Genomic DNA, 21,109 nt, shown 5'->3' on the forward strand with positions numbered 1-21,109 from the left:
TTAGGATAAGATCAAATGCCAAGAGAGTACCTGATACAGTTTACTGCAACAATTATATAAAAGCTTGTTGTCAAGACAGGATATGCAGTACTGAACAGAGTATTCACTACTGATTATCATAATGATTTTATAAATAATAGTATCAAGACAAACACAAAAATATAAAAAGGTATAAAGACAAAGACCTATGAATACATAAATAAACTGTTCAGCATATTTATGCAATAACTTTACAGAGTAATATAGTGAACAATCTAATCCACATTATAGTACTATGTGGTGGGGCAACATTGATACACACTAAAGAACAGCAAGAAATACCAAGTCATTATACTACCATCAGACCCACAATATGGCACAACACAAAAGAATAACATGAGAACTTTAAACAGGACTTCAGAGTGTAGTACTACATGCAGGATAAAAGCATTAGGCAACTGATGTATAATATGGGTGCTGTGAAGATGGGTGAAGGCTGCCAGCCTAGCCAGACAGAATTTTGGAGATAATTCGGTCATCTCTAAATATTAATGTAAACCACAGGCTTGTTGTCTTAAATGGTAAAAATAGTGTTACATGTGGAACTGAAAAAATGTAACAGTGCCCTCTACTGACCAAGTAAAGTATGTTGTGACCCTTTGATGTAAACACAGCTCTGGACAGTTTAGATGAAGGAATTCTTGCTATTGTTTTAAGGCCAGAATTTGCATGCATAAATGTCCTTTATTGCTCTGGTTTCTGCCCAGAGGTGAAGAATGTAAATGCAGTTTCTGTTAGCCTGGGAACCCAGGGAAGTGTGAAGAATGATGTAATGTGAACCAGGAATGTGATTTTAAAAACAGAGAGAATCAGACAGCATTAAGCATTTTTTGTCTTGACCATCCAACACCAGCACTGTCTTGCTCTATATGCAAGTTTATCTTAGATTTGTGTTTTCTCTTGGAAATAGCTATAAACTAGAAAGATTAGACTAAGTGTTTTCTGTGATGTCAGATCTGTACTACTGAATTATTTTAAGCATTTCTGTGATCTCTGAAGTCTTGACTAGCATTGTGTAGTAAAAAGTATTGTCTTGTGTTTTGACTATTTGTTATTAAATATTTTTAAAACCCTTTGAACTGTGGCTGTTTTTGTAGAGATAATTTAAGCTCTTTAGCGTACTTGCATGCCTTTGCTAAAATTGTACAAAGCCACTCTAATAGCTTTAGCCCTGGGGCTATACAACCAATTGGATAATAACATTGCACAGTAACTGGACACCCTTTTAAGGGCCTTTGAGTAGCTGATAAATATTAGTGGGTGGTGGCAGCTGATACTACCTTATACTCTGGGGAAAAAGGGGCACAGCTGGAGAACCTGTGCCAGCCTTCCCTAGGAGTGTCTGTGTGTTCGTATAAACTCTTCTCAAAGTGTGTCTGTGTCAGCTACTTGGGCAGGGACACTAAGCACTAGTTGGACAGAGAGGGTGCTGGAGGTTTTAGCTTGCCCACTAGGCTGAGATCTGGACTATATAGCTGTGCCAGTGGGGAGTCTTATTGGGGACCTGGAGAGTAAGGGAGCGACCAGCCCCGGACTGACTGTGATCTCTGTGTGCTCTTAAGGGAAATTGCACTTTACTGTGTGTATTTGTTGTCCTTTCCTCCTATATGAGACACCCCTCACTGGTATTAGTGGTGAGGAGTGAGGCTCCTTGATTGCTGGGCCAGGGCATGGGCATCACATATTAATTGGTGGCAGTGGTGGGATATCCAAACCACATATTAATTGTTTGGCAGTGGTGGGATATCCACACCACATATTAATTGGTTGGCAAATACCAAATGGCTTGTAGTGGTGTGGGTAGAGTGAATTCCTGTAGCTTGTGTACAGTGAGCTTTGAAGGTGTTTTGTACTCTAAATCAGCCACGAAGTGAATACTCAGAGTTCAGATCACAATTGTTTTATTTCTTTTGTTAGCTTAGTTAGTCAGGGTGAGCAGGCAGCATGTCAGCAGAGGGGTATGGAAAGCTGACAAAGAGCCAGCTGGCGAAGATCTGCCAAGCTAGGGGACTGGTGCATGGAAATCTGACTAAGGCAGACCTGATTGCAGCCTTGGTTACAGCTGCATCAGAAAACAGCAACCAGGAGGACAATCAGACTGGCAGTGGAAATAGAATACCCTCGGAGAATGGACAGCTCAACCTTTTTGCAGAGGACTTAAAAATCCATCTGGATCTAAAGAGACTTGAGTTGGAGGCCAGGCGTTTGGAGACAGAAGCCGAGGAAAAGGAGCGGCAGAGGAGGCATGAGAGGGAAATGCTGACTCTTCGCCAGAGTCATGGCGGTAATGGGGAAGGAAGTAACTGGACCCCAGAAGCACAAAAGGTCAGTAAATTTATTACGCAGTTTAAAGAGGGGGATAATTTTGATAGTTTCATTCATATGTTTGAGAGGGTATGCAAATAGTATAGTGTTGACCAAAGGCTCTGGGTACGGTTCCTGACCCCCTTACTCCATGGTAAAGCTGTAACTGTTTTGTCAAAAATGTCTGACGTTGCATGTTTTGATTATACTGCTGTTAAAAATCACTTCTTAGAAATGTTTAAGCTAACACCTGAAACGTACAGGAAAAAGTTTTGTGAGCATAGACGCAAGGCAGATGAAAGTGTGTGTGAATATGTTGCTGACTGAGCACATATTTCCATAGGTGGGTGAGTGGATGTCAGGTCACCACTTTTGAAGGGCTGGCAGAGCTTTTGGTGAGGGAACAAGCCCTTAGCACTTTGCCTGAGAACATGAGGATCTGGTTAGCTAATAGACAATGTGCTACTTCAGATGAGTTGGGAAAGAAGGGAGACCTATACCTGGCAAGCAGGGCAGCGCTGCACAGGAAAGGGACAGTACAGTTTTGTACCTACCATAAATGTAGATGTCCGATAGGAATGCATCTGCAGTCATTACAAATGGGTTGTCCTGTCGTCAGGCAGCCCTTCGGTCGGCCGGATTCCAAAGTCTGGGTCTGGCCTCGGCTGGTGTCGCACTTCACCCAACGTCACAGCTGCAGTTATTCGGGTATAAAGGCATCAGCCGACGCCATTTTCCTCAGTGTTTCTTGCCCCAGATGCCAGGTGCCCTCTTGGAAGGCTAAATTTGGATAAATGCCAATGATTCCAAATAGTAGAGAGCAAACACAAAAAATAAGCATGTATGTACATATATACAAACAAATACACCATAATAGATCCCCCCCAAGCTAGCTGAAGGCTGGCAAATACCCTAGGAGTACCTCAGAGGGGAAGGTGGGTGGGTAATCCTGACTGCAGATGCATTCCTATCGGACATCTACATTTATGGTAGGTACAAAACTGTACTATGTCCTTCAAGGATGCATCTGCAGTCATTACAAATGGGTAGAATACCATAGCTAAACAAGGGGGAGGAGGAAAGAGTAGAGATTATGGTGTAGCTAGGATCCCTTGCAAAACAGCAGTGGCAAAACCTGCTCGGGATCTAGAGTATAAAGGTAAATTGTAATGCTTGGCAAATGTATGCACGGAGGTCCAAGTAGCAGCCTCTATAATGTCCTTGGTAGCCACTCCTCGTAAGAAAGCTGTGGTAGTGGCTGTAGCCCTTGTGGAGTGAGGCCTGATGTTCTCTGGGGTTTCTTTCCATGGTAGGAGTAACAAAATCTAATGCAATTTCCTATCCATTTGGAGATTGTCTGTTTTGAAATTGGCTTTCCTTCCTTTCCTGTGGCATATGCTACCAGAAGCTGGTCAGTTTTTCTATTGGACTTAGTCCTGTCCAGGTAGTAGCGTAACTGTCTGTGTACATCCAAGGTATGCAAAGTCTTTCTCCCTGTTCTGTGGGTTTGGGAAGAATGTAGGTAGGTGGATAGCCTGATTTAATGACACTCTGGATACCACCTTAGGCATAAATGTAGGATTTGTTCTCATGGACACTCTATCTTGATGGAAGATCAGGAAGGGTTGCACTGCCATTAATGCCTGTAGTTCAGAGACCCTTCTTGCTGAAGTTATTGCCAGCAGGAAAGCAGTCTTCCAGGATAAGTATTGTAATTCTGCTGTTGCTGCTGGCTCGAAAGGAGGAAGTGTCAATTTTTCTAGCACAAAGTTCAAGTCCCATGCTGGCAATGGTGGTTTCCTGGGAGGTTTTACATTTTTAATTCCTCTCAGAAACTGTCTGAGCAGGGGATGAGAGAAGACAGGAGGATCCAAGCTGTATTGTGCTGAAATAGCTGATGCATGTATCTTGATGGAAGAATAGGACAGGCCTGTGTGGAAGAGCTCTGCCAAGTACTCTAGGATGTTGGCCATGTTTACCAGAGTCACATCTTCTCCCTTTGCAGTACTCCAAATGAAATATCTTTTCCATTTTGCTGCATAATTCTTTCTTGTTGAAGGTCTGCGAGCCTCCAGGATTATGTCTTTAACCCTTTGGGATAAATTTGGGTTATTTTCTGTTATGTAATGTTCCAGGCAGTTAGCTGCAGAGTTTTCAGGTTTGGATGCAGGATGTTGTAGTTGTTCTGTGTTAACAGTAATGGGATTAGGGTAGTGTCCATATTTGTTCCCGAGACATGCTCCTCAGCAATGGGTACCAATGTTGTCTTGGCCAGTCTGGAGCTATCAGGATGATCCTTGGACGGTCCTCTTTGATCTTCAGAAGCACCTTGTGCATCAAAGGAAGTGGTGGAAATGCGTATGCTGTCAGGTTTTTCCAACTGAAAGATAGGAGTCCACCTTCCAAGCAAGTGGGTGGTACGTCCTTGTGCAGAATTTCTTTAGCTGGTGATTGAATGGGGATGCAAACAAGTCTATTTGTGGTAATCCCCATTCCCTTGTGATGGCTTTGAAGATGTCCGGATGAAGCATCCATTCGTGGGCATCTGTGGTTGTTCTGCTTAATATGTCTGCTAGAATGTTTTCTTTTCCCGGTACAAAAATTGCTTGTAACTGAATGTTGTAGCTCAGGGCCACATCCCATAGGTCCAGTGACAGCCGGCATAGAGGATATGAATGGGTGCCTCCCTGTTTGTTGATGTACCACATAACTGTGGTGTTGTCTGTCCTTATCATCAACTGACCTTCTTGGAGAAATGGTCTGAATGAGTGGATTGCCAATTTTACTGCCAGCATTTCCTTTAGATTTATGTGTAGGCGCAGCTGGTCTTGAGTCCATAAGCCTTGTATGCACTTGCCCAGCATGTGTGCCCCCCAACCGAGGTCTGAGGCATCTGTCGTGATGGTTTGGCTTGGTTGGCTTTTGCAGAAGGGCAATCCTGCGTTTGATTGACAGGCCTGAGCCCACCATAGGAACTCTTGTTTCAGGCATGGGATTATTGGGATTTTGGTTTCTAGGCTGTGCTTGTGTTGGGACCACAAATTCCTTAGGTACCACTGTAGTTTTCTCATATGCAGTCTGGCATGAGGGACCAGAATTATGCAGGATGCCATGAAGCCTAGAGCTTGCAGTACTTTTCTTGCAGTTAGGTGGTTCTGCTTTGTTAATGCCAAGAAGTAGAGAGGTAGTTGCTCTTTCTTTTCTGCAGTTAGGAATGCCATTTGTTTTGATGTGTCCAGCTCTGCACCCTGAAAGGTTATTCTTTGGGATGGAATCAGCCTTGACTTTTTTATATTGACTGTATATCCCAAGGCTTGCAGCAGGTAAATGACTCTTTGTAAGTCTTCTGCTAGCTTGCTTTTGTTGTCCGCTTGTATCAGGCAGTCGTCCAGGTAGGGATAAATTTGGATTCCCTGAAGTCTGCAATGAGCAATTACTGATGCCAGGCATTTCGTGAACACTCTGGGGCAGTAGATAAGCCAAAGGGCAATGCTGAAAATTGATAATGCTCTGATCCTGCAAGAAATCTGAGGTATCTTCTGCAAATTGGTCTTATGGGGACGTGCAGGTATGCCTCCTTGAGATCTAGAGTTACCAGCCAAGACTCCTTGCCCAGCATGGGAAGAAGCTGCTGTAGGGTCAGCATTTTGAATTTTGGAACAATAAGGAATGTGTTTAAAGCGGACAGGTCTAGAATGGGTCTCCATTTGTTTTCTTTTCTTGGTACCAGGAAGAGTCTGGAGTAAAATCCTTTCCTTGCTCCATAGATGGTACCTTTTCCACAGCTCTCATTCTTAATAGCTGAGATATTTGTTTTAGAGCTTCTGTCCTTTGAGTAGGTGGTAGGTTTGGCATTCCTCTCTCCTGGTAGAGTATGGAAATGGAACCTGTAACCTTGGTCTATAGTTTGCAAAATCCATTTTCCCTTGTGATGCAATGCCAGTTTTTGAAAATAAGGTTAATTTTCCGCCTAAGGGTGCTCCTAGTTGTTCCCTGGTAGGCGGTGCCACTGTCAAGTCACTGTGATTGAGGTGTTGTAGTGGTGGTGGCTGCGTCCGTGCCTCGCTGGTTGTTACCTTGCCATTGGCGTCCCTGTAGGTACCCCTGGATTGGTTTCTGCCTCTTGAACGCCTATTCCTGCCTCTCTGAGCCTTTGAGGAGTCCGGAAAGGACCAATTCTTGGAGGGCCAGTTCCTGCTAAACCTTGGAGGTTGAACCTGTAAGAAATCTTTCACCGTTTGTACAGATTTCGCCTTCTCTTCCATCTTTTTTAGTACCTGCTGAGCAGAGGAACCAAATAAATTGACCTTGTCCATGGGTGCATCCAAAAGCTTTGATTTGACATGGTCTGGTAATGCCTGTTCTTTCAACCATGCATGTCTCCTGATAACTGTGCCAGTCATGGCTGATCTAAAGGAAGCCTCCAGTGCATCATAGCCACATTTTAAAGAATGGTTACTAACCTGCTGTATGTTATGTACCATTTCCTGAACATATTTTTATCTAAAGATTCTTCAGAGGAAAGCTTTTAGTTAACTGGTCAAGCATAAACTCTTGATATTGAATCATATGAAATTGGCAGTTCAAAGCCCTAGCTGACAAGGTAGCAGAAGTGTAAACTTTTTTACCCCATCTCTCTAAGAACCTGGATTCCCTTTCAGAGGGGAGGGTTTTAGTAGAAGTAGCAGCTACAGCTTTAGGGCCCTGGGCGATAGTCTCTGGATCTGCAAAAGGAGCCTTGTATAAATGGTGATGAGTGTCCGGGACCCTGTAGAACCTATCGGGCTTAGCAGGAGCTGGAGGTAATGAATCAGGAGCAGTGCAAGCATCATTAAATGCATCATCTACAACAGAAAGAACTGGAGGTATAGCTAAAGGCCTATGTTGTGGCAAATGTAGAAAGGTTCTAAGCCTTTTCTGGAGTCTGAGAAATCTTGGCCCTGCCACTGAAATTGTTCCCTCATAGCATGCAAGGTTTCCCCAAAGGAAAATTCCTCAGGTGGAGAGGCTGAAGGAATGGACTCTTCCGCATCAGAGTCTTCGTAAGGAGAATAAGAAGCCTCAGGAAGGTCTGTATGTTCTGATTCATCAGAGGAACCATCAGTGGATACTGGTTCAGGGGGCTCTGCTCTAGGTCTCTTTTCTGGAGGTGGGAGAGAGGACCTGTCTGGATGAGGCTGGGATCCATAAATTAAAGAAATTAAATCCTCAGCCAAAGAAAGCATATGAGAGCTAGTGCTGGGCCTGTGTGAGGGGGGGTTTGGCAGGCACAGTTTTTGAAGCTTTGGCTGCTTTAGCCCTGGCAAAGGCCTTAATAGACATGGCTGCAGGAGGCCTAGCAGCTCCACGTGCAGGGGTTGAAATATCCAGGGGAATTGTGTCTGATAATTCCAGAGAAACTGCAACAGAAGGCTGGATTTCAGAAGCTGATTCTACCAGGTTAGAGGAGGCCTCGGTAGAAGGCATGGTTTCGGCTGGAGAAAGAACCGCTTGCTCGGTTTCGGCCGAAACCGAGACACTCGCGGTTTGCTTAATCGCGGTTTCGGCGAGACAGCGTCAGCGAGTGTCGGTCCTTTTCTTTTCGTTTTTTGGAAATTTGCATTGTCGGAGGATCCGACGGCATAATGTAGGCAAAATCAGAGCCAAAAATTTGTTCAGCAAACTCCGACCGGCATCTAAGCGTCCGCCGGTTAAAAGAAGCGCAGGCTAGACAAGCTGCTACGTAGTGGTCCGTGCCTAAACAATGTATACAGTAGGAGTGGAAATCTTTATGAGGTATTTGTTTCCCACAAGATAAACAGTTATTCACTTTCTCTGACATCGGCTGAGGCAAGAAAGAGTCCCCAACGGGGTACTTAGCTTTTTAGAAGTCTTCGAAGTAGTATTCGGTAGTAGTAATCTCTGGATCTGACCGACCGGCACTTGCGAACAGCTTCTGCTTCGGGCAGCATGCGGCAAGAAAGACTGAGGAAAATGGCGTCGGCTGATGCCTTTATACCTGAATAACTGCAGCTATGACGTCGGGTGAAGTGCGACACCAGCCGAGGCCAGACCCAGACTTTGGAATCCGGCCGACCGAAGGGCTGCCTGACGACAGGACAACCCATTTGTAATGACTGCAGATGCATCCTTGAAGGACATCCCCAGTACTGCCCATGGGTCTAAAGGAACCCATGGTGGGCAGCACAGACTGCCCCAACAGAATCTTCCAGTAGCAGGGGAAACCACTAGTCCAGGTACACGTCCAGGAGCTAGGGTTAAATGTTTTGAATGCAACCAGTGGGGCCATGTGGCATACAGGTGTCCACGGAGGTAAGGTGGGGAACAAAAAGTGAGGGAGCCAGTAAGTGGGAAAGACAAAATGCCAATAGTAGGTTGTCTTGAGACAACAGGGGTATTGAACTACCGTCCTGATAGGGAAGGATTTGGATGAGGCAGTACCATATGCTTATGCAGTTACATGCAGTCAGGCTAGGATACAAGCATGTGGGTCTGGTATCCTGGGGGAAACCCAGACAGACTGCATACTTACAGCCAGGACTGGTGAGGTGGTTACTTCAGGGAGGGAGCTACTCTGTAGCAGTGAGACTGAAGGCGAGTCACAGCTGCTTGTGGGTACTGATGTTCCCTTGGAGAGATTGACTGCAAAAGTAGAGGTGAGTAGTAGTACCCAGGCTGACAGTGAGGCACCACTGTCAAAGGATGCCAGACTTCCTGTGGAAGGGGAGCTGGGAAGGGTTACAAGGAGAGAGTTGAGATAGGCTCAGCTGTCAGACCCTACACTGCAAGGCCTGAGGCAGGTAGCTAGGGAGGCACCTGATTCTCAAGGAAAGGGGGAATCTGTATACTGGGACAAAGGGTTACTATACAGAGAGTGGACCCCTGAGGGAGGGCTAGAAGGTGAGAGGGTACAGCAGTTGGTAGTGCCTAGAGCCTACCTTCTGGCACTTCTAGCCATAGCCCATGCTATTCCCTTTGCAGGTCATATGGTCATAAAATGCACAAAGAGAGGTATTATGCAGAACTTCTATTGGCCTGGAATTTCCAGAGATGTAACAGGGTACTGCAGGACCTGTGAGCAGTGCCAAAAGGTAGGCAAGGCAGGAGACAAGGTGAGAGCTCCTTTGATGCCTTTGCTTGTGATTGAGGAGTCATTTCAGAGGGTAGCTATGGATATTGTGTGTCCTTTGAGTACCCCAGATTCCACAGGGAAAAAGTATATCCTAGTGGTAGTGGATTATGCTACATGATACACTATGACAGTGGCTTTGTCCTCCATTGAGGCAGAGAAGGTGTCAAAAATGCTTTGTTAGAGATTTTCAGTAGGGTAGGTTTCCCAAAAGAAATACTGACTGACAGAGGTGCCAATGTCATGTCAGACCTGCTGGCTTGTCTGTGGAAGTCCTGTGGGGTGAAGCACATGAAGACCACCCTCTACCATCCCCAGACTCTTGTTGAGAGGTTAAACTCTACATTCAAGTCCATGCTACGACCATTTGTAGATCAGTTTAAGAGGGAGTGGGACAAATATTTGCCCCATTTGTTTGCTTACAGAGAGGTTCCCCATGAATTCACATGTTTTCACCCTTTGAGTTGCTGTATGGGCATAGAGTGAGGGGGCCTCTAGATTTAAATCGAGATGAGTGGGAAGGTGAGTGAGAGTCTCACAAGGAGTCTGTTGTGGCATACGTCCTAAACCTCAGGACAAGGCTCAGTGAACTCATGGGCTTGGCCCAGGAGGACCTGGTAGATGCCCAACAATAGAAAAAGGTGTGGTATGACAAAAATGATCAAGCTAAAGAGTATGCTGTGGGGCAGCAGGTAATGGTCCTCATTCTTGTCAGACACAACAAACTGCAAGCAGCTTGGAAAGACCCTACAAGGTGGTAAGAAAGGTAAGTGATGTCAACTACATGGTGGAACTGCTAGGAAGAAGGCAGGGGCACAAATTGTACCATGTTAACATGAAGAAACCTTATCATGATAGCAGGCCCTTGTGCTGAGCATTGCAGTGGACTGCAGGAGGAGTCTGGGGGAGATCTAGGGACTGATCTCATCAGTGAGGCTCGGGCTGACACCTCAGTGGAAGGGGTAGCAATGTCCCAGCAGCTATCTCCTACCCAGGTTCAAGAAATCAGAGCAGTGTTGCAGGAATTTAGGGACATGTTCACTGGGAAACCAGGGTGCACCCACCCGGGGCAGCACCAGGTGGATACAGGACCCCAAAGGCCTATTAGACAGGCTCCTTATAGAGTGCCTGAGACAGTCAAACAAACTCTGAGGGAGGAGGTACAGGAGATGTTGGAACTAGGGGTGATTCAAGAGTCCAACAGTCGCTGGGCCTCCCCAGTGGTGCTGGTGCCAAACAAGGATGGCAGCACCAGGTTCTGCGTGGACTACAGGAAATTAAATAGTCACATGGAGTCAGATGCTTAAACCATGCCTAGGAGAGATGAGGCCCTAGAGCAGCTGGGTGGGGCTAGGTATCTTACAACCATTGATCTTACCAAGGGTTACTGGCAAGTGCCCTTGACTCCCAGTGCGACAGAGGAGTCAGCCTTTGTGACTCCTTTTGGCTTGTATGAGTTTACAAAGATGTCCTTTGGGATGAAGAATGCCCCAGCAACTTTCCAGAGGTTGGTAGATCATATCCTAGCAGGAGCAGGAGGGTTTGCCCTTGCTTACCAAGATGATGTTGCCATCTACAGCTATTCCTGGCCAAAGCACCTACAGCATGTCAGGAAGGTGCTGGGCAGACTACAGAGGGCAGGGTTGACCATTAAGCCGAGCAAATGTCAGGTAGGTATGGCAGAGGTCTCCTACCTAAAGCATAGAGTGGGGAGTGGTAAGATAAGGCCAGAACCTACCAAAGTGGAAGCCATTCAGGCATGGCCTGCACCTGTTACTAAAAAGCAGGTGAGGGCATTTTAGGGACAACAAGGTACTACAGAAAGTTAATCCCCAGTTATAGTACCATAGCTGCTCCCCTCACAGACCTGACAAGGAAGAACAGGCCAGATAAGGTAGTGTGGACCCCAGCATGTGAGCAGGCATTCCAGAAGCTTAAAGAAGCTTTGGGAGGACCCCCTGGGTTAGCAAGTCCAGATTACAGTAAAGAATTTGTTGTGCAAGTAAAAGCTCAAACCATGAGGTGGGGGCTGTACTTAGCCAGATTTCTTCAGAGGGAGAAAAGCACCCAGTGGTTTATCTCAGCCGTAGGCTCCAACCCAGGGAGGAATCGTATGCAGCTGTAGAAAAGGAATGTCTAGCCATAGTGTGGGCACTGCAGAAACTTCAGCCTTACCTGTACGGTAGAAAATTCACTGTTATGACAGATCACAACCCCCTAACGGTTAAACAGAGCCAGCAAAATGCCAAGTTGCTAAGATGGAGCCTGGGGTTGCAAGCATATGACATGTCCGTGCAGCACCGCAGCGGGTTTAGCAATGTCAATGCAGATGGGCTCTCAAGACAGGGAACGGGGTAAGGTATACTCAGATAGACCTCACTCCCGCAAGCAGTGTTTTTCAAGGGTCACTTGAAAAACTAGCTTGAGCTTTCTGGGGGGGGGGGATATTGTGAAGATGGATGAAGGCTGCCAGCCTAGCCAGATAGAATTTTGGAGATAATTCTATCATCTGTAAATATTAATGTAAACCACAGGCTTGTTGTCTTAAATGGTACAAATAGTGTTACATGTGGAACTGAAAAAAATGCAACAACAATGCACTCTACTGACCAAGTAAAGCATGCTGTGACCCTTTGATGTAAACACGGCTCCTGCCAGTCTAGATTAAGGAATTCTTGCTATTGTTTTAAGGCCAGAGTTAATGGCCAGAATTTGCATGCATAAATGTCCTTTATTGCTTTGGTTTCTGCCCAGAGGTGAAGAATGTAAATGTAGTTTCTGATAGCCTGGGAACCCAGGGAAGTGTGAAGAATGATGTAATGTGAACCAGGAATGTGATTTTAAAAACAGAGAGAATCAGACAGCATTAAGCATTTTTTTGTCTTAACCATCCAACACCAGCACTGTCTTGCTCTATATGCAAGTTTATCTTAGATTTGTGTTTTCTCTTAGAAATAGTTAGAAACTAGAAAAATTAGACTAAGTTTTTCTGTGATGTCAGAACTGTACTACTGCATTATTTTAAGCATTTCTCTGTGATCTCTGAACTCCTGACTAGCACTGTGTAGTAAAACATATTGTCTTGTGTTTTGACTATTTGTTATTAAATATTTTTAAAACCCTTTCAACTGTGGCTGTTTTTGTAGAGATAATTTAAGCTCTTTAGAATACTTGCATGCCTTTGGTAAAATTGTACAAAGCTACTCTAACAGCTTTAGCCCTGGGCTATACTACCAATTGGATAATAATATTGCACAGTAATAATTGGACACCCTTTTAAGGGCCTTTGAGTAGCTGATTAGTGGGTGGTGGCAGCTGGTACTACAGTATTGTCTGGGAAAAAGGGGGCACAGCTGGAGAACCTGTACCAGCCTGCCCATGTGTATGTGTGTTTGTATAAACTCTTCTCAGAGTGTGTCTATGTGTGTGTCAGCTACTTGGGCAGGGACACAAAGCACTGGTTGGACAGAGAGGGTGCTGGAGGTTTTAGCTTGCCCACTAGGCTCAGATCTGGACCGTATAGCTGTGCCAGTGGGGAGCCTTATTGGGGACCTGGAGAGCAAGGGAGCGACCAGCCCTGGACTGACTATGATCTCTGTGTGCTCCTAAGGGAAATTGCCCTTTACAGTGTGTATTTGTTGTCCTTTCCTCCTATATGAGACGCCCCTCACTAGTGTTAGTGGTGAGGATTGAGGCTCCTTGATTGCTGGGCCAGGGCACAGGTGTCACAGGTGTACTGCAAAAATAACATGCAATACTGACACAGCACCCCTCTGAGCTCCAACCCAGTGGTGCGAGATTTGGGAACACAGGTTGATAATCTGAACTTTGATCACCAAGTTTCCACAGTGGTAAGGAATGCCTTCTACATAATGCACTTCATAAGCAAGGACATAGCATCAAGGTCAAGGGATGTTATAACCACTGTACTCAACCCTCAGACTACTAAGAGAGTATAATGCACCCTTTTGCATGTACCCGACACCTGCAACAGCTGGAGAGACCTCAGAGGTTTCTCACTAAGAAAAATATAGGGACTCAAAACCATGACCTACGTGAACATGCTGAAAGCTCTATCACTTTACTCTGTATCTTATAGGCTGCTGACACGTAACTTGTGTCTGACCTATAGGGCAATCACCAACCCTGCTCTAATGGAAATGCTGCACATCCACAAATCAAATGGCTCAAGAGTCACTCGCTCTAGGGATCTGAACCTAGCTTGTGACATTAACATATCATGCTGGAGAGACATATACATCTCCCAGAGAGTGCTGCTTGTCTGCAATAGACTCCGTATTAATGTAAAACAGAGCTTCTCACTGACCTTGTTCAAATGCAGCTTGGACAGGGGTTGCTGGTGCTGATCACAGACCCATTCTGTTCATAAATTCATTCTGGAAACTACACAAAAAAGAACAAATGGGGATATTTGGGATTATAAAGGCTCTAGGGTTGGTAGCCTAGTAACCTCCTATGAATGATAAGGTAACCAGTGATAATACAAGGTAAACTACATATCACATGATTAGATAACTATGAGATACACAATACATGTGATTTAGGGCCTTTGGTGTAGAATGATACTTGGGACTAAGCAGCTAGTCACAAGGTATATATAGTGCCAAGGAGGTATGGTGTTACCAGCAAAGACCAATGGAACTATGTTGTCTAATATACATAACATTTTAAAAAGCCTTAATCTACAACTGTACTTAAAAGAACATACAAGTTACACAGAATGAATGGATTTGTGTGTGAGTACTTAAGGTAAATGAATGGCAAGAGTTGCTGGTCTGATAAATTGTGTTTCAGGGCAGCAAGGCAGAAGACTGCACGCACATCCAATCTCAACACTCAGAAATGTCATTTAACTTTGCAGTATCTTTTGCAGAATTAGTCTTACTTCAAAGCAGTGATTAGCATGGGATTAAGAGAAGCAAGTCAGGGAGCTTTAAGAGTGTTAAAACAAGTTTTGCCGTTATAGTACGCCATGACTAGATTAGCATAATTTGGTGCCATTCTTGTTCCCATGCCTACTCCAATGGAGTGATGAAATAATAAACCTCCAAATGAAAAATAATTGTTGGTTAGTACAAAAATCTAGACAATTGGATGAGAAATAGGAAATTCATCCCGGGGATCACTTCTGTGGCTCTGCTAGACAAGGGCGCAGGAAAATAACTTTCTTGGGTAGCGAAAGCCAGGGTACTTTTTGGCAAGGCTTATATAGGCCCCAGGGCAGATAGCCTAGTACCTATCTATGAACCTATGAATCTATATCTATACTTTCTGTTATGAATTTGATTTCTACTAAGGTGTATTCCCTGTTTTTGTTAAGCATAAATTATGTCAATTTAACACCCACTTTATGTGGTATAATGGTGTATAATGAACTAACATCAAGAACTTATGGATATATACTGAAAAAAGTACAGTTTTGTACCTACCATAAATGTAGATGTCCGAGTGCTAATACAGCTGCAGTCATAACAGATGGGTTTTCCTGCCGTCAGGCGAGTCCTCGGTCGGCCGAATTCCAAAGTCTAGGTCTGGCGTCGGATGTCGTCGCTTCTTCCCTGACGTCAGTGCGATAGGGGTATAAAAGAACCAGCCAACGCCATTTTCTTCAGTTTTTCTTGCCCCAGATGTCAGGTGCCACCAGAAGGAAGGCAATACATAAATTTATGTAATAATGCAATGCAATATAATCAAAAAACAGTAGTTGCAAGCAAATACACCATAAAAGAATACCCCAATCAGGTTGTATGAGGAGGTGTTAGCCATTAGGCCTGTCCCAAGAGGAGAAGGAGGGAGGGAAACCTGGACTGCAGCTGTATTAGCACTCGAACATCTACATTTATGGTAGGTACAAAACTGTACTATGTTCATCGTGCATACAGCTGCAGTTATAACAGATGGGTAGAATCCCAAAGCTAAAAAAGGGGTGGTAGGCACTAGGTGGAACTAGGAGGAGCCAGGATGCCCTGCAAGACTGCAGTGGCAAAGCCTGCTCTAGATTTGGAGTATAATGGTAGGTGACAGTGCTTGGAGAAAGTATGTACAGAACTCCAAGTGGCTGCTTCCAAAATATCTTTGGTAGGAACCCCCCTGAGGAAAGCTGCAGAGGTAGCTGTGGCACTTGTGGAGTGAGATCTGATGCCTGCAGGTACAGTTTTACCATGAAAAGAGTAACAAAAGCATATGCAGTGGGCTATCCATTTTGAGATTGTCTGTTTGGAAATAGGCTTCCCTTGAGCTCCTGTAGCATAGGATACAAAGAGTTGCTCTGATTTTCTGAAAGGCTTTGTTCTGTCCAAATAATAACGTAGCTGTCTGTGAATGTCCAAGGAATGTAGTAGTCTCTCCCCTTTGTTTTGAGGATTAGGGTAAAAGGTAGGTAAGTAGATAGCCTGATTCAAGGCTACCCTGGACACTACCTTTGGCATAAAGGAAGGATTGGTTCGTAAGGAAACTCTGTCCTGATGGAAAATGATGAAAGGCTGCACAGCCAAGAGGGCTTGTAGTTCCGAAACCCTGTGAGCTGAGGTGATAGCCAGAAGGAAGGCGGTTTTCCAGGACAAATATTGCAGTTCTGTTGAAGCAGCTGGCTCAAAAGGAGGCAAGGTCAGTTTTTCTAGAATGAAATTGAGGTCCCAAGCAGGTACTGGTTGTTTCCTTGGGGGTTTTATATTCTTAGCCCCTCTGAGGAACTGTCTTAGGAGGGGGTGAGAGAATAAAGGAGGATCAGTGTTGTATTCTGCAGAAATGGCTGAGGCATGGATTTTGATGGAGGAGAATGAAAGTCCACTGCTTAGCATCTCAGCTAGGTACTGTAATATTTGAGGTAAATTCAGTATTCCAGGATTCTGACCCTTTTTCTCATTCCAGGCACAAAACCGTTTCCATTTTGCGGAGTAGGCTTTTCTAGTAGAAGGCCTTCTGGCCTCCAAAATGACATCCTGCACCTTCTTGGAGAGTAGGGTCTGTTGTGAATTTAAGGAATCTTCCATGCGGCTAGATTGAGTGTTTTCAGCTGACTGTGAAGAGTTTTGAAGTTGTGCTGAGTCAGTAGAAGAGGCATTAGAGGCAGGATCCATGGTGGGGAATGAGTCAGGCTCCTCAAGAGTGGGTACCAGTGTTGTCTTGGCCAGTCTGGAGCAATGAGAATCATCTTTGGTATGTCTGCTCTGGTTTTTAATAGAACTTTGGGCAGCAGAGGAAGAGGTGGAAAGGCATAAACTGTCATTGTTGTTCAACTGAAAGACAGTGCATCCACTGTCCAGGCCTGTGGATGAAATGTCCTTGAGCAGAATTTTGCCAATTGGTGATTTCTGTGGGAGGCAAAGAGATCTAGGTCTGGCCTTCCCATGCTTGAATTATCTTTGTAAAAACTTGAGGATGCAACTTCCATTCGTGTGGATCTGTCATATTTCTGCTTAGGTTGTCTGCCAGCGTGTTTTCCTTGCCTGGCAGGTACTGTGCTTGAAGTTCGATTTGTAATTCCAGAGCCATGTTCCAAAGAGACATGGCTAGCCTGCATAGGGGGTATGAATGGGTTCCTCCCTGTTTGTTTATGTACCACATTACTGTGGTGTTGTCTGTCCTTATCAATAGCTGGCCTGGATGCAGTAGGTCTTTGAAAGCTATAATAGCATTTATTACTGCTAGCATTTCCTTTTGATTGATGTGTAGGTGCTTTACTTTTTGGGACCATTTGCCCTGAATGCACCGATCTGTCATGTGCGCCCCCCAGGCGTAGTCCGAGGCGTCTGTTGTGATGACTTGATTTGCTTGAGGCTTGCAGAATGGGAGACCTGTGTTTCTTGCAGAATGGGAGACCTGTGTTTCTTTGGCATGCTTGAGCCCACCACAGAAATTCCTTTTGAAGACATGGAATCAGTGGTATTATTGTTTCCAAACTGTGGCTGTGTTGAGACCATAGGTGTTTTAGGTACCATTGAAGTTTCCTCATATGCAGCTTTGCACATGGGATTAGTAGGATGCAAGATGCCATGAATCCCAGAGCCTGCAGGATTTTCCTTGCAGTCAGCCTGGTGAAAGTTGCCAGTTTTCTGAAGTATTGAGTTAGTTGCCCTTGTTTCTCTGGCGTGAGGTAGGCCATCTGGGTGTTTGTATCCAAGCTGGCACCCAGGAAAATTATTGTTTGAGAGGGTATTAACCTTGATTTCTTTTTGTTGACTGTGTATCCCAGAGAATTCAACAACATTATTACAAACGCCAGATGTTTCAGAAGTATGTGCTTGCTGTCCGCTTGGATCAGGCAGTCGTCCAAATATGGGTATATTTGTATCCCTTAAAGTCTGCAGTAGGCAATTACTGATGCCAGGCATTTCGTGAACACTCTGGGCGCAGTAGATAAGCCAAAGGGCAATACAGAGAATTGATAATGGGTTGAACATGCAAGAAATGTGAGGTATCTTCTGCAATCTTGTCTGACTGGGACATGCAGGTATGCCTCCTTGAGGTCCAATGTTAGCAGCCAAGGCTCCTTGCCCAGCATGGGAAGAAGCTGCTGTAATGTGAGCATCTTGAATTTTGGCACGAGTAAAAATGTGTTTAGGATGGATAGGTCCAAAATAGGTCTCCAATCTTTGCCCTTCCTTGGTACCAGGAATAGTCTGGAATAAAAACCTTGACCCTGTTCTTGTGCAGGTACCTCTTGAATAGCTTTGTCCATGAGATCTGAAATTTGTTTTTGTGCCTCTGCCCTTTGATTGTGTGACAGGTTTGGCATGCCTCTCATTTTTGGAAGGGTGTGAAAGTGGAATCTGTAGCCTCTGTCTATAATGTCCAGGATCCATTTGTCTTTTGTGACAATATGCCAATTTTTCGAAAATAATGCCAGTTTTCCGCCTAAAGGTGCTGCCATTTGAGCCTTGCTTGGCATGCAAAGGGGAAGTCATTGGTTCTGCTTTCTGAATGGCTGTGAACTATCCTCACCACCTCTTTGTGTAGGTGCTTGCCATTGTCTGCCTCTAAACGATCCTTGAGATTGCCCTCTACCCCTCGGGCGCCTGTATCTACCTCTTTGGGGTCTGTCCGTGGCTGGAAAGGACCAATTTTTTGAAGGCCAATTTCTACTGAAACGTGGAGGTTGTACCTGTAGGAAATCTTTCACTTTTGCATTGATTTTGCCTTTTCCTCCATTTTCTTTAATACCTCCTCAGCTTTAACACCAAATAATACATCTTTTTGCAGAGGTGCATCTAGTAATTTAGCTTTGACATGATCTGGTAAGGTTTGCTCTTTGAGTCAAGCATGTCTACGTATGACTGATCCTGTAACAGCAGCTCTACATGAGGCCTCTAAAGCATCAAAACCACATTGCAAGGTATGTTTACCCACTTGCTCTGCACTATGTAACAAATCCTGCAACTCCTTCAAGTCTGGTTGTTCAGGTTGTAACATTTTGCTTTTCAACTGTGATAACAGAAACTGTTGGTACTTTAACATATGGAACTGACAGTTTAATGCCCTCATGGTTAAGGTGGCCGAGGTGTATAGCTTTTCCCCCCACCTTTCTAAAGCTCTGGAATCTCTCTCTGAAGGTAATGGATTTTTAGCAGTGGAGGCCTCAATTCCCTTGGGACCCTGTGAAATAATTTCTGGGTCAGCCGCATGGCTTTTGTATAGGAATTGGTGTGAATCAGCAACCCGGTAATACCTGTCAGGCTTGACTGGAGCTGGAGGTAAAGAATCTGGGTTAAGGCAGGCCTCCGAATACACATCATCTAGTATGTCTAAGACAGGAGGTATAGTCAGAGGCCTGTGCTGAGGGAGCAAGAGGAAATCCCTAAGCCTTTTCTTGGAGTCTGAGTACTCTTGGCCTTCCCAGTGGAAGTGTTCCCTCAAGATATGTAAGGTTTCCCCAAAAGAGTAATCCTCAGGGGGGGAGACAGAGGGAATGGACTCCTCTGCATCAGAATCTTCAAAAGGGGAGTATGAATGTTCCTGGTCTTCAGAATGTTCTGAGATAATGGAGGCCTGGTCCGAGGAAGGGGATTCTTCCTCCACTCTGGGCCTTTTGTCCGGGGGGGTTGAGAACCCCTGATAAGAGTAATCAAATCCTCAGCCATTTTGAGCATCTGCTTTTTAGGCATGGGACCTTGAGAGGGGCCCTGTGGAGCTTGTCTTTTAGTATGCATGGCTGCTTTAGACTTAGTGAAAGCCTTGATGGAAAAAGAAGAAGAAGGCCTGTAGACACCTTGAGAGGTAGCAGGCCTGTCTAAACTCTGAGTTTCACCGCCAAGAGTGGCTTCGGTATCTGTAGTCGGGGTGTGAGCCGAAGAGCCTGCGACCCCGGGCACAGAAGACACTGCCAATGAAGTGTCATCTGTAGTCAGGGGCTGCGTAGGCGCCTCGCTGAGAACCGGACCACCTGTAGTCGGCTTTGGCGTGGTGTCGGTAGAAGTCGCGGACCTCGTATGTCGGTCCTTATCTTTGCGTCTTTTACTCAAAACTGTAGTCAGAGTATCCGACGACATAATGTAATTAAACTTTTTGCCAAAATAGTGTTGGGCGACCTCTGCCCGACGCTTAATAGTGCTTCTGTTGAATGTAGCACAAAAACGACAGGCAGAGACGTCGTGGTCTGGGCCTAAGCAAGGAATGCAGAGGGAATGAAAATCCTTATGTGGTATTTGCTTCCCACATGAAATGCAATTATTAACTTTGTCTGACATCGGTCTGAGGCAAGAAAAGTTTCCCCAACGGGGTACTTAGCTTTCAAGAAGACTTCGGTTGAAAAATATTCGTAATCTCAGGAGCTGGCCGACCGGCACTTGCGAACTGCTTCTGCTTCGGGCACCGCGCAGCAAGAAAGACTGAAGAAAATAGCGTCGGCTGGTTCTTTTATACCCCTGTCGCACTGACGTCAGGGAAGAAGTGACGACATCCGACGCCGGACCTAGACTTTGGAATTCGGCCGACCGAGGACCCGCCTGACGGCAGGAAAACCCATCTGTTATGACTGCAGCTGTATGCACGATGAACATCTGATTGAAATATTTTAAAGGTAACAATGATATAGATTTAGTTTTGTTAACAGCCTCTACAAATTTGGCAACTTTCACTATTAAACCCTAAGCTTTCATGTAAAGGTAATTCTTCAGTTATTCATGGATGTATCAGCTATCAATTTTAATTCAAGACCACAATCTCTCACTCTTTTTCTTGTTGTTAGTTTTCTTTTTTTCCATTTATATCTTCAGCAGTTCAGGAGTTAAACAATACCTTGAGCAGGAAATAGAAAATGCCGAAAATATGGCAAATGTTTGAGTATGTTATGATTTTATGTTTAATTCCATCCATAACAAATTAAATTAAAACAGATGCTAAACAAGTGTTGGTGTAAAGTTCACTTTTCCCCTTACTTCCTGATCTGAGATGACCAAAGCTTGTTTCATCATTTAAATATTTCTGTACAGACACTCTGGTTTGCCAGCAAGTGCCACTTGTACACGGGTATCTGCAAATATTAGGACTCTGCTAAGCCCTGTCTTAAATTTGCAATTATCCAACAGCAGATTCATTCCAGGTCTTCAGAGCTGCTAACTGACGTACTTTATAGCCATAGCATATCCATAAAATATTTTCTTTTTAAAACATTTTTAT

The 21,109-nt window shown here is 44.8% G+C and overlaps 1 protein-coding gene across 2 annotated transcripts in view; it reads right to left on the minus strand.

Annotated features, from left to right (window-relative positions):
• The window catches only part of LOC122816668 (transmembrane protein 180-like), a 588,132-nt gene that overhangs the window by 411,088 nt on the left and 155,935 nt on the right, over positions 1-21,109 (minus strand). The window lies entirely within an intron of this gene.

Source organism: Protopterus annectens, chromosome 12.part0 (assembly GCF_019279795.1).
Source record: "Protopterus annectens isolate FY-2018-M chromosome 12.part0, PAN1.0, whole genome shotgun sequence".
Classification (NCBI taxonomy): Eukaryota; Metazoa; Chordata; order Ceratodontiformes; family Protopteridae; genus Protopterus; species Protopterus annectens.